Raw genomic sequence first — 16,143 nt, 5'->3', positions numbered from 1 at the left:
TTCTCAGTTTGCCCTCTACTGCCCACCCTAGGTCATGCTACCGAGGGCCCTTGAGCCCATCACCCCGGATCAGTTAGCATTTCTCTGGTGGAACGAGTGTCCTTTCTTCTACCAGATAACAACAGTTCTGTGGTCCGAGAGTTTCCTTTTTGTGTTGGTTGTCAAGAACCTTGAAACGATGTTCTAGTTGCCACATCAGCCTCCCTGGTTCAGCAAAATCTCTCTCTTTTTAAAAAATTTAATTTATTTGTTTATTTTTGGCTGTGTGGGGTCTTTGTTTCTGCTCTTGGGATTTCTCTAGTTGTGGCAAGTGGGGGCTACTCTCTAGTTGTGATGTGAGGACTTTTCATTGTGGTGGCTTCTCTTGTTGCAGAACATGGACTCTAGAGCATACAGGCTTCAGTCATTGTAGCACACGGGCTTAGTTGCCCCAAGTAGGCGTGTGAAATCTTCCCGGACCAGGGATCGAACACGTGTCCTCTTCTTTGGCAGGTCGATTTTTAACCACTGGCTAACCAGAGAAATTTAGCAAATTCTCTTTTTATGAAAGTTTTATTTCTTCCTCAATGTCTTGTTCACAGTTTAATTTTGCAAAGGACATGATGTGTCTTGGAAAATTCAAAAATCTGTGAATACAGGAGAATAAGACCTTAGAAATCTGATCAGTGTGGAAAATCTGGGCCCCTATCTGTATCTTTGACCTGAATGCATACAGAGAGCCTGACTCAGAGCAGTCACATTGAAATATGTATTATTTATCTCAACAAACATTAATATTAATCATGTACTCACTATATGCAAAACACTTCTTGAGGCAAAGTAATAAGACAGACACTGGTTTGTTCTTTGCATTTTTCACTTAGCAATACATCTTGGAAAGACCTTCCTACCAGCACAGGTATAACCCATACTTTATAACAGTCCGTGCTGTGTGGATGCAACAGAAACTGATGAATATACGTGCTGTCTCCAGTCTTTTGTTATAAAAACAATGTAAATATCTGCAGTAAATACCCTTATTCATATAAACTTATGCACATGTTTGAAGATAATCTACATGATAAATTTTAGAATTGGAATTGCTGGATCAAAAGTATGTCTTTGCCAAAGTTCCCTCTGAAGAGGCTGTACCAGTTTATGCATGCGTGCTAAACTGTTTCAGTCTCTTTGCAACCTCTTGAACTGTAGCCCACCAGGCTCCTCTGTCCATGGGAGTCTCCAGGCAAGCATACTGGAGTGTGCTGCCATTCCCTTCTCCAGGGGATCTTCCCGACTCAGGAATGGAACCCTTGTCTACTGCATTGCAGGCAGATTCTTTATTGTCTGAGTGACTAGGGAAGCCCATACCAATTTACATTCCCCCACTAATGATCTATGAAACTGCCCATTTCTCTACGCCATTGACAACACAGCATACTTTGAAAACTTTTTTACGTTTTCTATGGGTGAAAATGATATCTTTTAGTTTTTATTTGCTTTTCTTTTTTGACTTTTATTATAAAAAATTCCAACATATGAAACAACAAAGAAAATAGCTCAATGAACACCCATGAATCAATCACCAAGACAGAATCGTTGTTAAAATTTTACATTTGTTTAATTGCGGGGGGGGGGGGTGCAGTGAGGACTTGAAGTATTTTGAAATAAATTGTATGATATTTTGAAATAAATTGTATAATATTGTATAATATTTCACTCATTAAATACTTCAGCATTACTTTATATCTAACCTAGGTCATTTTTAAACATCATTTTCACATTTAAAATGTTAAAAATAAGATCCTAATATCTAGCTTAGACCGTAAGTCCCTTACATATGAATGAGTTCCATTCCAAGAGCATATTCATAAATCCAGTTTGTAAGTCTAACAAAGTTAGCCTAGGTACCCTATTAACACAATCGGCTGTATACTACTACACTGTAAAAGGTTTATAGTATTTTTCACATATAAATAACACATAACCAAACAAAAAATGAAGAAAACATTTTTAATCTTACCGTACAGTGCCTTGAAAAGAAGTAGTACAGTACAGTACTGTAATTCAGCACAGCATCTGGCATATGGGGCTGGCATCAGGTGTATGGGCAAGAAGAGTTACTGACCAAAAAGAGGTGGGAGATGGTAGAGCTGAAGGACCAACATCAATAGGAGATGGAGGGCAAGCTGCAGTTTCACTCAGGCCTGAAGTCAATGACACAGGTTCTAGTTTTTCGCTGAGTTCAATTCTATCTACCTTTTTGAAAAAACGATCCAGTGATGTCTGGGTAGTAGCTCTCTTTTTCTCACCAGAGATGACACTGTAGCACCGGATTGCATTCTGAGTGGCGGCTGCAACCTATATGTCCATTCTATGTTCAGGTCCTATACCTCGAAATTAACAATGCTTCCTCAAATCAAGAAAATCCTCTTGCCATTTCCTGCATTGTGGATCTCTTTGACTCTTCAATGACTTCTTCCTCTTGCCTCTCTTCATCCTTCCTTTGGGCCTCCAAGTCCATCAGGTCTTCATTGGTAAGTTCCCCCTATTGCAGGGCAAGGGGTTCAGTGCAGCTGTCCTCTTGCAAATGTGGCTTGAAATAAAGATACTGTACTCTACAACACTGTACAATAAAGTACGAAAAAGCACAACCACTTGTAGAGGATTTACGCGTGTGACAGTTACTACACCAGACATATGAACTAGCTCATGTGATTGGACATGTGGATGCGTGTTTGAATAAACTTTGAAAGTTTACAACTTGAAGGTTCATATGTAGGGGACTCACTGTATTTGAATTTCTCCAGCTGTACCAGAATGTCTTTATAGCTGCTTTCAATCAAGGATCTTGCAATGAGTTCTGTTTTAATTCTGTTACATCTCTTCAGTCTCTTAATCTAGAATGGTTCTCACCCACTCTCCCCCAACATTGACTCACGAAGAGACTGAACTGGTTGTCTTGTACAATGTTCCACTTCGGGATTTTCCTGATTGCAGGATCCTTTGACTTGTGGTGCGCCCCCACTTGCCCTGCCCCCTGTATTTCTTTAAACTAGTACTTAGGTCTAAAGGATAGATTAGATTCAGGTTAAACATTTTGACGTCAAGAATTTATTTATTTATTTATTTTTTCTTTTTTTAAAACATTTTGACGTCAAGAATTTAATCAACATGTCATGGGTGTTGCTGTTTGCTTTATCCTGTCTTGCACCAGGAGGTCCATGATGTTTTGCTGTCCCATTATTATTGATGCCAAGTCTGATTCCAGGGTAAGGTGGTGATCATGTCTCTCCCCAAACGTCTATTTTTCCTCTTCCATCAGAACCTGGGGTATCCAGTTTCTCATCCATGGATGGTCCTTGACTGAGTCAATAATTGGAGGTTGAACCATGATTTTCTAATTTTGTCCTTTCACTTGCATTTCTCAGCTGGCATTCTTCATTTGAATTTCATTAATCATTAGTGGAGTTGACCATCCTCTCAAGTGTTTAAAAGCCATTTAGATTTCTCTCCCAGTGAATTGTCTGTGTTTCCATGGGGACCTGGGCAATTATGGCACAGCGTGATGAGGGCTATGACCAGGGTAGGAACATGAGGTTGAGAGAGCTGGGAAGGGACCATGGGTCTGCCCCACCTAGATGCTGGACATGCCAGGGAAGGCTCTCAGGAGATGGAAGCTCCTGATATGGGTTCTTCCTAAGCAGACCTCGAGACAAGAATTGAAGGAGAAGCAATTGATTTCGGAGATGAAGGAAACCCTGGAGGCAAGAGGGGGAAATGAGACAGGAAAAGCAGCCAAAGAAGGTGTGTTAGCAAGCAAGTTAGCACTGTGAATGTCTAGAGCTTAGTTTCCCTGGGGAAATTCTCAGGCCATTGTAAAGTACCTTGGCATTATCCACTAAAGGAAGAGAACTCTCGTAATTGTACACCAAGTCCAGTTCGTCATTGCTTAAACGTTTGTCCTTGGGGGAGCGTTAATTTCCCAGCATTTCAGGCCTGCCTTGAAGTTGGCAGAGTGGGCTCTAGTGACCACAAAAGCCCTCAGGCAACAAATGTGGGTGCTGCTAGCTGGGGTCAGCCAGCATGCACTGAAATGATCAAAGTGAGGGACCACTGGCTTCTGCAGGGATCTCTAAGCAGAGATTCTAAGGATGTGGAGACATGAGCCTGTTGAAGAGACGATGGGGAAAGGGATGCATGCTCCAGGCAGAGAGAGAGCAGCAGGTGCCAGAGCCCAGAGGTGAGAGTTAGGTGAGCCTGAGGGACCAACGGACTTTAATGTGGCTGGGGCAGAGGTGAGAGGTGAGGCCGTGTCAGACCGGTTCAGCCACCTTTAAAACGTCACATCATGCCAAGGGCACAGGGGAGTCACTGGAGAGTTGGTTTTTAAATTTATTTTGGGCTGCTCTGGATTTTCGTTGCTGCACACGGGCTTCCTCTAGTTGGAGAGAGCAGGGCTACTTTCCAGCTGAGGTTCGCAGGCTTCTCACTGCAGTGACTTCGCTTGCTGGCGGTGCACAGGCTCTAGGGCCTGCAGGCCTTCAGCAGGTTCCGCGCATGCGCTCCAGAGCCCAGCTCAGTACTTGCGGCACACAGCCTTAGTTGCCTCGTGGCATGTGAGATCCTCCCAGACCAGGGATCGAACCCACGTCCCCTGCACTGGCAGGCGGATTCTTAACCCCTGGATCACCAGGGAAGCCCATCTGGAGAGTTGTAAGCAGGGAAGTAACATTAGTTTGGGTCCCAGAAATGTGGAAAAGCTGAAAATGCATGCATTGGCATGCATACTGGCATGCCAATGGATTAATCCACATTGGAGGCTAGATGTTCCTTCCTCGCTAGTGATGGGACCCCTGTCCTTCCATGACAACTAGGGATGGACTGGGTTTGAATGTGAGCTCAGGGCACGGTGAGATGGAGAGTCTTAGGGAAACATTTCACTTGGCCCCACTACTGGCAGATTCTAATATATAATACATGTCTTTTTTAAGTAACAGCTCTGAGGGTTTCCATGTGCCAGACACTGTGCTAAGCACTGTGCAGCCATTGTCTCAGTTGGGGTGATATTTTTATCATTCTGATAACACAGATGAGGAGACTGATGCTCAGGAGGATGGAGTTATTATTAGGTCAAAGCCAGAAGCTAACAAACACCCAAGTCCATAGAAAATGGGATTATGATTGAGACAATTGAGGATTAAATATATGAGTAAATCCTTACAAGGGGACCGTTTATAGTCATTATACGAGGAAGGTTACAATTAAAAATAAGTTACAATGATATAAGTTACTGTAAATTTTCTATTTAGCTTAGATTACTATAAATGTAAAGAGAAAAGAAAAAGCAGGTTAACAAAAAAGTATGTAGAATTCAATTTTAATTTTAAAAATATATGAATCATGGAAGGATAGTCAATAAAAGTGGTTCTGTGGTTAGACTGGGGTGGGTGGAGACAGGGGCAAGAGAAAATGATGAGTGATTTTTTTTTCCTTCTTAATGTGATTTTCTGGTTTTCCTACCATTATTGTCTGAATTTTGCATCCCCACAAAATTCATATGTTGAAGCCCTAGCCCCCAGTGTGACCATATTTGGAGGTGGCGTGTTTATAGAAATAATCAAAATACCTAATAGGACTGGTGTCTTTTAAGAGGAAGAAACACCAGATCTCTCTCTCTCTCCTTTTTCGAGCACCACGGAAAGGCCATCTGGGGACACAGTGAGAAGGTGACCTTTGACAAACCACAAGAGAGATCTCACCAGAAACCAACCCTGGTGGGACTTTGATCTTGAACTTTCCGCTCCCAGAACTGTGAGAAAGTACATTTCTATTGTCTAAGCCGCCAATTTGTGATGCTTTGTTAAGGCAGCCAGAATAGATTAATACACCTGCAACAGATTAATATGCCTATATTTTCAAAAGAATTCAAAGTCAATTAAAAAAAAAAAGATACTGCTGGATTTTCCTTTACTCCTGGAAGCAAAGCTAGTCTTGGTTCCCACACTACAGGCTTCAAAGAGGGAGGAATTAACGTGGTCTGTGTCTGACTCTTTGCAACCCTATGGACTGTAGGCTGCCGGGCTCCTCTGTCCATGAGATTTTTCAGGCAAAAATAGTGGAGTGGGTTGCCATTTCATATTCCAGGGGATCCTCCCCACCCAGGGATCGAACCCGCATCTCCTGCATCGGCAGTCGGAGTCTTTACCACGGAGACATCTGGAATCCCCTCCGTGTCCTGTAGCCAGATCCTTTACAGAAATCCCACAAGAAGAGTACTAATGTCCACACTTGACAGATGGGAAAACAGGCTCAGCAAATGTGAAATGCCGGACCTCACATCACTATCTAGGGACCAGCCGAGCTCACGCTGGGCTCCAGGTCTACCTGATCCCCAGATACACCTGAGTTCTCTTCTCCTCCTGCCACTGTCTCCATGGAGCAAGTGCTGAAATGGTCACAGACATGGGTGGGGTGGAGGTGGCTGACATCCTTCAGCCAGTAAGCATCAGTCAGGAGATTTTCCTTCCAACTTCTGGGCAGGATGAATGGTTCTCCTGAAAGTTATTAATAGATGTCACCTGAAGGAATTCACTGGGAAAAATCCTAACAGCAAATGATTCTAATGGCTACATTTATTACATCAGGAGCTGCTGACTCAGGAAGCTACAGGGATCAGGTGGAGGCTGTGGCGAGTCATAGACCACAAGTCCCACCCTGTGGGGCCAGATGCCTCCTATACTGCCTTACGGGAATGCAAACCCAGCTGCCAGTTATTCTGGGTTTTCAAGAACCTGGAAATGCAGAGGTTCGTGGGAAATTGTTCAATTAAAATTTTTTGGTAGATTAGAAAAAAAAGCCACAGGGCAGGCATAACAAAACGACTTGTGAGTCAGAGTTAAACTCTCATACAGTTAGTCTGAAGCCTCTGTTTCTGATAATTTAATTTTTGCCACAATCCTGGAGGCAGTGTGTTAGTTAATGTAGCACTAGCCACTGTAACAGCTAAATTGCCAAGTCATAGGGACTTTACGCAGTTGAAGTTTATTTTTTCACTCATATTGGTCCAGTTAGCAGCAAGTGAGGAGAGAGGCAGGGAGTGCAGTCAATCTGCCTCGGTGGCTTCAAAGAGCACCCAGGCATTGACATCCAATGGGCATTGATCACTAACGGGCAGATAGTGAAGAGAGAAAACAGAAGACCAGATGAGCACCCCTTACTCTGCCCACCTTCGTTGGACAGAACGCTGTGGCCACCTCACTTGAACACAGATCAGAGCTGGGTATGTAAGTCCCTAGCCTGTGACAGCCACTTTCCAACAACTCTATTCTGCAGACCCATCCACAGATCTTATCCATCCCTGCCTCAGGCAGTTATTATCATCTCTGGTTTATCAGTGGAGATCCAAATCCCAGAGAGGCAAATTGACCCATGAGAAGTCATATAGCCAGGAGCACTGTCTTTCTGACCCCAACTGAGGGATCATTTTTCTACCTTAACCTTTCCCAAACTTGCCATCTCGTGAGCATCACTTGTTAATATACAGATTCCTAGCCCTCATCCCAGACCCTGAACTGAATGTCTGGGGGGAGAATGTGGTAACCTGTACTTTCACAGAGAATCCCAGGATGCACCCTGGAATTGTCTGGGGAACTTTGTGAAATGCTAATCTCTTGGTTCCAACCCCTAGAAATTCTCATTCAATTGGTCCATAGGGAGTGCCCCTGACATGGACCTGTTGTCAAGCTCTCAGGTGACCCTGATGTGTAGCCAAGACTCAGAAACACTGCCTCTGGTCCCCAGTCTAACTGGGCCGAGAGAGATTTACAAACTAAAGCAGCAAGAAATAAGGAAGGAAGGGAAGGAATGAGGGAGGAAGATAGGGAGGGATGTCACATGATTCTCAATCTTCAGAATCAGCATTTAAAAAAAAAAAACTTTTGGCCACACCGCATGTGAGATCTTAGTTCCCTAAACAGGGGATCAAACCCATGCCCTCTGCAGTGGAAACATGGAGTCTTAACCACTGGACCACCAGGGAAGTCCCAGAATCAGCATTTTAAAAAAACTCTTCAAATGATTCTAACATGCAATCCATGTTGCGACCTACTGAATAAATGGACCAGAAGATTCTGATTCAGTAGATTTGGCATAAGCCAAACTTTCTGTATTTTTAAAGGGGAAACTGTGATTCCACTGCCCTAGGGCTTTGCTACTCAAAGTCTGATCTGAAGTATCAGTGCATCACTGGGAACTTGTAAGAAGTGCAGACTCTCAGGCCCTACCCTCAACCTGCTAAATCGAAACCCACAATTTAACAAGACCCCTAGGAGATGAGCATGAATGGGAGAGGCACTGCTCTCAGGCTCACAAGCTTTTTGCCGGGAGGACAGCAGTTTAGTCCTTCAATCAGGGTCAGTCCAGCTTTTCTCCCATCTCCACTCACCCCCTTTTGAGGCTGCAGAACCTTTTCTAGTGTCACCAGCATAGTCTATCCTCAAAAGATAGACTGTTCTCAAAGGTCTGGGCCTTGCTGCCCCCAAATCATGGGCATCTGTTCGTGGATACTTTGTTAGAAGGTCTGGGCATGTGCACTGGTTGATGACTCAACAGGGGGCTTGCAGGTGCCTCCAGCCAGAGCAGGACATCACAGATGTGAGGCATTGACTTGAGCACCAGATCATGGGATTGGTTGCTTCACAGGAAGATGTCTTTACGGACTGCCCTGGTGGTCCAGGGGGTAAGAGTCCACATTTCCAATGCAGGAAGCCTGAAGTTCAATCCCTGGTCAGGGAACTAGACCCCACATGCCGAAACTTTAAGAGTTCACACGCCACAGCTAAAGATCCTGAGTGCTGAAACTAAGACCTGGTGCTTGTAAATTAATTAAAGAAATATTTTTTATAAAGAGGAAGACAATTTCTTTAGATCTGCAGGTTGGAGAAGGCAGACTTGTTTTGTGAGGTTCTGGGACCAACCAGAGTCATAGGGATGGAGGCTGCAGTTCAATAGAAGGAAAAGTTTCAAATGAGCAGGAAGGGCCTTCGTTCAGAGGCACCTAGTTGCAACCTCTGGATTGGACGCGAGCTTAGGGGAGACCCCTGGTGGAGGCTGAAACATACAGTGCCCTGGAAGACAGGGAGGCTCAGTAAGGAAGTGAGAGGACCAAGATAATTTAGGGTTCCATTGTGCCTGTCAGTCATGAAGGCCGTTTGGCTAAATATAAACTATTGTTGGTGCATGAAATAATTTCCCTGTGGGTCCCCGCTATCGTGAAAGCTCAGTGAGGACAGTGGCTGGGCTGTTGGTGGGGTCCAAGGCAGCTGACATACAGTCTGGCATACGAGAGCATCTGCCCAGTAAATGTTTGTTGATGTAAATGTAAATGGCTGAAAGTGAAAATGTTAAAATGGCTGAAAATAAGGTTTAATCTTTTCTGTTTGTGAATGGTAATTTTTGTGCACTCCTTTTGTGTCCTTTAAAGCGTTTTTGTCAGGTGTTCCGATTGAGTTTTTCTTGTTTTCTCACTAAGTTTGAATTCTTTTTCATCTAGCCTCTCTCTACATGGTGTTCATTGTAAAGGTAAAACAACTGAAATATCCTAAATGGCCCATGAGAGGGAGTTTGCTAAATCATCAGTGGGGGGGGGGCAGGGATTGGGGCGGGAACTTCCCTAGTAGTCCGGGGGGTTAAGACTCCACACTGCTAATGCAGGGGGACTTGGGTTTAATCCCTGGTCAGGGAACTGGATCCCAAATACCGAAAGTAAATATCTGGCATGCTACAGCAAAGATTGAAGATCCCACATGCTGCAACTGAGACCCAGCACAACTAAATAAATAAATATTTTAAAAAATTATTCCTGAGATCTCTTCCCCCAAAGGCTATTCACCAATACACATTAAAAACTTCCGAGCTGGATGGATCCCAGCAAGACATCAACAGCATGGTCTCTGGATGAATGATAGTATGAGTGTTCTCTAGGAATTCTCTATGAACGACTTTCTGCTTGGCTCTATCTTCTGATTTTTTCTGTTCTGAGTATCTGTTACTTTTGAGTAAGAAAAACTAGCCAACAGGAACTGGACCTGTTCTAAACTTGATTATCAACCCCTCATTTATTTTAGCCAGCTTTATCTAATTGACTGTATATTGTCACCCTGCTTATTTAACTTACATGCAGAGTACATCATGAGAAATGCTGAACTGGATGAAGCACAAGCTGAAATCAAGATTGCTGGGAGAAATATCAATAACCTCAGATATGCAGATGACACCATTCTTATGACAGAAAGCGAACAAAAACTAAAGAGCCTCTTGATAAAAGTGAAAGAGGAGAGTGAAAAAGTTGGCTTAAAACTCAACTTTCAGAAAACTAAGATCATGGCATCTGGTCCCATCACTTCATGCAAATAGATGGGGAAACAGTGGAAACAGTGGCAGACTTTATTTTGGGGGGCTCCAAAATCACTGCAGATGGTACTGCAGCTGTGAAATTAAAAGATGCTTGCTCCTTGGGAGAAAAGCTATGACCAACCTAGACAGCATATTAAAAAGCAGAGACATTACTTTGCCAACCAAGATACATCTAGTCAAAGCTATGGTTTTTCCAGTAGTCTTATATGGATGTGAGAGTTGAACTATAAAGAAAGCTGAGCACCAAAGAAATGATGCTTTTGAACTGTGGTGTTGGAGAAGATTCTTGAGAGTCCCTTGGACTGCAAGGATATCCAACCAGTCCCTCCTAAAGGAAATCAGTCCGGAATATTCATTGGAAGGACTGATGTTGAAGCTGAAACTCCAATACTTTGGCCACCTGATGCAAAGAACTGACTTATTGGAAAAGACCCTGATGCTGAGAAAGATTGAAGGCAGTGGGGAAGCCTGGCATGGTGCAGTCCACAGGGTCCCAAAGAGTCAGACATGACTGAGCGACTGAACTGAACTGATTTAATTGACAATGTTTTTACTTGTGAAAATTGCACATTGGAAAAAAAAGTTAACGTTACCAATAACCAATGAGCAAGGAAGCTGAGAGCCAAAGAAGTAAAGGGCTTTCTGTGTGCCAGAGAAGCAGCCGGTCAAGGGCAGAACACAGGCCCTGACTTGCTGATGGGCACCCTTGCCCTCACCGCGCTCCTTTCCCTGCCCTCTGGGAGCCTCCGACAGTGCTCTCTCTCTTCCTGTCTCCCTCCCTCTCTCTTTCATTGTCACAATTCAGGGGTGTTTCAGGCATCCATCATCTGTGGCTTCACAGGCTGGACATTCTGCTGTGGGATGGCCCACGTGGATTCCAGAGACCAGGCAGAGTCCTTAGCCCAGGCAGCCTCTTTCGTCTGCCCTTTGCTGTCTGTGCTATGCTGCGCTTAGTCATCCTGTCGTGTCCAACTCTTTGTGACCCCACGGACTGCAGCCCGCCAGGCTCCTCTGTCCATGGGGATTCTCCAGCCAAGATTACTGGAGTGGGTTGCCATGCCCTCCTCCAGGGTGTCTTCCCAACCCAGGTCTCCCGCACTGCAGGCAAATTCTTTACCGTCTGAGCCTCCAGGGAAGCCCAAGAATACTGGAGTGGGTGGCCTGTCCCTCCTCCAGGGGATCTCCCTGACCCAGAAATCGAACCGGGGTTTCCTGCATGGCAGGCGGACTCCTTACCAGCTGAGTTACCAGGGAAGCCCTCATCGGCCCTTACTTCCTATACAACCACAGCAAGCTGCAGAGCAAATGCACCGAACTGCTGACGAAGTCCTGCCCGCCCACCCAGCCCCAGGCCGGGAGCTGTCTGCCCACTTCATAAAGCTTTTTAAAAATGTGTTTAAAAAAAGCAAAACAAACAAACAAAAATGTGTTTATTTTGGCCGCTGTGCACAGCATGCAGGATCTCAGTTCCCAGACCAGGGATGGAACTGGTGCCCCCTGTGTGGGAAGCCAGATTCCTAACCACTGGACTACCAGGAAGTCCTGCCTGCCCACGTTGAAAGTCTGCTTTTGGGAGATCTGTGAAGACTGAAGGCAGGCCTTTGTATTTCTGTCACCTGGGACGTTACCTGGGAGGATCCAGGTAATACTGACAAGTCCTTCATGGGCATTTCCTCTAGGCTGGCTGTGGCTTGCTCTGAGCCAAGTAAAAGGAATGGGACTCTTCTGTAAGGGTCCTTGGCATTTTGGGTTGGGCTTGGGGTGGGGCTCTAGCCCTTTTTCCATTTGGGTAAGACCCAGTGGAGGTCAAAGCTAGTCAAAGCTATGGTTTTTCCAGTAGTCATGTATGGATGTGAGAGTAGGACCATAAGGAGATCAAATCAGTCAATCCTAAAGATCAACCCTGAATATTCATTGGAAGGACTGATGCTGAAGCAGAAGGTCCAATACCTGATGTGAAGAGCTAACTTACCGGAAAAGACCCTGATGCTGGGAAAGACTGAAGGCAAAAGGAAAAGGGGGTGACAGAGGATGAGATGGTTAGATAGCATCACCGATTCAATGGACATGAGTTTGAGCAAACTCTGGGAGTTAGTGAAGGACAGGGGAGCCTAGTGTGCTGCAGTCCACAGGATCATAGTCAGATATTACTTAGCAACCGGAAAACAACGACAGTGGAGGGAACGTGAGAGTGTCCCTGCAGCATCAGAGCCCATGGCAGCAGCCCCAGGCTCTCAGAAGCCCAGTAAAGGCTGACCATGCTGCCTGGGAGATACACGGGTGAGTGGATATCAGGTTTCACAGCGGAGAAAGGAGCTTGAGGATTTTTTTTTCCTGGCTTCTGGGCAGATGGGTGCATGGCAGGTGCTCTGGGGGCCCTAAGGTCAGCTTGGGATACATTTTGCCCTGGAGCCCTGGTCTGTGGTGAGGCGTGTCTCTCTGGGCTAAAATGATTCTTGGAGGCGGCTCCTAGGCCTGGGTGTCTGCTGGGAGAAGGTGCTTTGGAAGAGCAATCAAGAAATTCTGAAGGCAGAGGATGGGGGATTTGCACTTGAAATACTGGCAGCTTTTCTGTTCTGAGCATCTATTACTTTTGAATACGAAAAACTAACCAATAGGAACTGGGCCTGTTCTGAACTCGATTTTCAATTTCTCATTTGTTTTAGCCAGCTTTATGTAATTGACCATGTTTTTATTTGAGAAAATTGCACCCATGGGAAAATGGACCAGGCAGGAAGCAAGTTAACACAGACATACAAACCCTATCCAGGGTTTGTGGGACACCTCAGTTAATTTATTAACGTTATAAAAGTTAATGTATGTGGAAGTGCCTTGGGCAGAAAACCATTTACCACCAACTCAGAGAAATGTGTTAAATAAAAGTGACCTTATAGAAGGAAGGGCAGCCACAACAAGCAGACTTAAACACACTCAACTCACTGATGGAGAGGGTGTAGGGAGGTGGGCCTGAGTGTGTAAACGGGCAATAATCTTTCATTCAGGCAACTTATCAGTGTGTTACTGGAGACTTGAAACAGTTCATACCTTCTTACTCAAGTGTTCCACGTATAAAATTCTACTCTAAACAAATAATCATTCTTACATACATACACACACACACGTTTTTATGTGTATGCATGCGTGTGTGCAGTCTCTTCAGTTGTGTCCAACACTGGGCGACCCTGTGGACCGTAGCCCACCGGGCTCCTCTGTCCAAAGGATTCCCAGGCAAGAATACTGGAGAGGGTTGCCATTTCCTTCTCCAGGGGATCTTCCCTATCCAGGGATTGAACCCAGGTCTCCTGCATTGCAGGCATACTCTTTACCATCTGAGTCACCAGGGAAGCCAACTTTTATGTGTATATGCACACAAACAAGGATTTTTCAGCTCAAATTTCTTATTTTTATTGTTATTTTTATTGAAGTATAATATACATAAAAAAAAATGCACATGTCCCAAGAGTAGTTTGATGAATTTTCACAACTAGGAGGACCCATGGACCCAGCACCCAAATCGAGAAACCGTATGTTATGAGAGTCCCAGACAGCCCTTCTGCTCCACTTTTCCAATCACTTCTGCCCCCCACCCCCACCATGTAACCTTGACCCTGACTCTTTTTTTTTCTGACTTTTAAGAGCATAGATTAGTTGTATTTTTTGCATTTTATATAAATGGAATCGCACGGTATGTGCTCTTTTTCAGAGTTCTTTATTATAGAAAACTCACACACATACCACACACACACACACACACACAACTGTCCAAAAAATAAAGCAATGGTTAACTACAATAGAAATTATAAGTATATTTAAGTAATGGACTAGAATTTGATCATTAAAATTATGTTTTGGGGTCTTATTTTGTGCCATGGAAGATGTTTCCAATAGTTAACAGGAAAAAAAGCAGAATATAAAACTGTATATAAGTTTATTGGCAATTAAAATAGATACATTAATAATTAATAACAACAGCAGTTGACATTTGTTGGACACTCACCAGGAACCAGGCAGTGTCCTATTACATCACTCGCTCAGGTCTCTCCAAGCCCTCTGAGGTGGAGCCTCTATCACTAGCCCCATTTTTCAGAGCAGTAAATGGAGGTACCAGGCTTGGGCAGCATGACAAGGCCACACAGAGGGGTGGACGTGGTGAAGTCAGACTTAGAACAAAGCCAGCCTGGCTCTTAGGCACGTCACAACACTATGACAAAATGCAGACGGGGGTCATCCCCGGGTGCCAGCACTAGGGGGAGAAAGTCTGCCAACCGCCGCAGAGTCTCCCAGGGCTTCTCTCATCAGAACCCGAATCCTCTGCAGAGGGGCATGATGGGGGGTGGGTCACAAATGCGTGGCATCTGATGCCCCAGAGACGCTGCCTGCGAATTCCTGGCACCTGGGAAAGGCTCTGTCCCCAGCCTGATGAGGTCTGGCCGATTCAGCGTTTTCTTCTGTTGAGTGAGCTGACCGCCTTGCGGTCAATTCCTTTTCCACTCAATCAAATCAGAGTGGATTCCTCTATGCTCTGACACAGGTTCATCCAAGGGAGTGAAGGGGAGGTGAGAAGCGTGGTGCAGGGAGGTCCCGGCACGGCAGAGGGGCAGAAGAGTAACCTGGGGAGGAGACAGAACAGGAGAGACAGCGAGGATGGCCCTGAATGCTGGGACCTCCGAAGCTGGGAGGGGACCGAGTTAAGGAGGCCACGTCCAGTGTAGGTGGTGCACAGAACTCGAGCAACGTTAAGAACTGAGAAAGGGGCCGCTGGATTCAGCAGCAAGGAAGCCTCTCCTGCCCGTGGCCACAAGCACTTCAGCGCGGATGGAAGTCTGGTTGAAGAATGAGAATCAAAGGGGAAGAGACATTGACTGTGGTTCTAAAGGGGAGATAAGGACAGGTGTTTAAGGGAAGTCCAGGTAGAAAGGGGCTTTGTGGATTTGGCTTTTATGGGTTGTTTTTTGTTTTCTTTTTTTTTTTTTTAATATGGGAGAAGACACATGGTGTGTTTACATGTACAGAAAAAATAGTGTGTTTCCCGAGAAGGTACGAGAGACAGGCACCAAAGTGACATTATGCTGGGGGCTGGTCTCGGAGGGAAGACCCTCTGAGGAGGAGAAAGGGGAAGAGAATGGCTGCAGAAGACAGGCAAAGACGAAAGGATGAAGAACAAGATCTCCAGTGGTGTCTGTGGACACACCGAAAAAAAGTGCACTTGTTTTTGTGTGAAACCTTTTCCTTTTCCCTCAAGCAGAGTAAGATGCTCATGAATTATAGGTAAATGTCAACACTTGAGAGGGCAGACCGGGTCAGAGCACAGGCAGGGCAAGGAAAGAATTCTCGGGAGTCAAGGCTGAGCCAGGAATCCTTGACACAGCAGCTCAAATGTATCAACAGAGTAAGCTGAAGACTCTTTATCGAGACACAGCTTCATTCAAATTAAAAAAAAAAAAAACAAACCCCGCCATTGTGAAGTTGGCAGCTAAGTATGACAGCCTCGAGGCTTTAGCTCAACAGCTTCAGAGCAGGACTTTTTAAAATCTGCTGCTCTTGTTTTGCGTAGGGAAGACAGGGACAGGATTCAAAAATCAGAACACAAGGTCCAGGCAAAGAAATCTGGCTGCCCCCGCCCCACCATTCTCTGACCTGCTTCTCTTGCTGTCCTGTACATATTTTCATTCTTTATTCAGACAGAAATAATACAAATAAATACTCTTAGCTTGCATCTTTTCTTCTTTCCTTCCTTCTTCCCTATGTCTC

The sequence above is a fragment of the Odocoileus virginianus genome, chromosome 9, assembly GCF_023699985.2.
Source record: "Odocoileus virginianus isolate 20LAN1187 ecotype Illinois chromosome 9, Ovbor_1.2, whole genome shotgun sequence".
Lineage (NCBI taxonomy): Eukaryota > Metazoa > Chordata > Mammalia > Artiodactyla > Cervidae > Odocoileus > Odocoileus virginianus.
Note: the sequence above shows the minus strand (reverse complement) of the source record.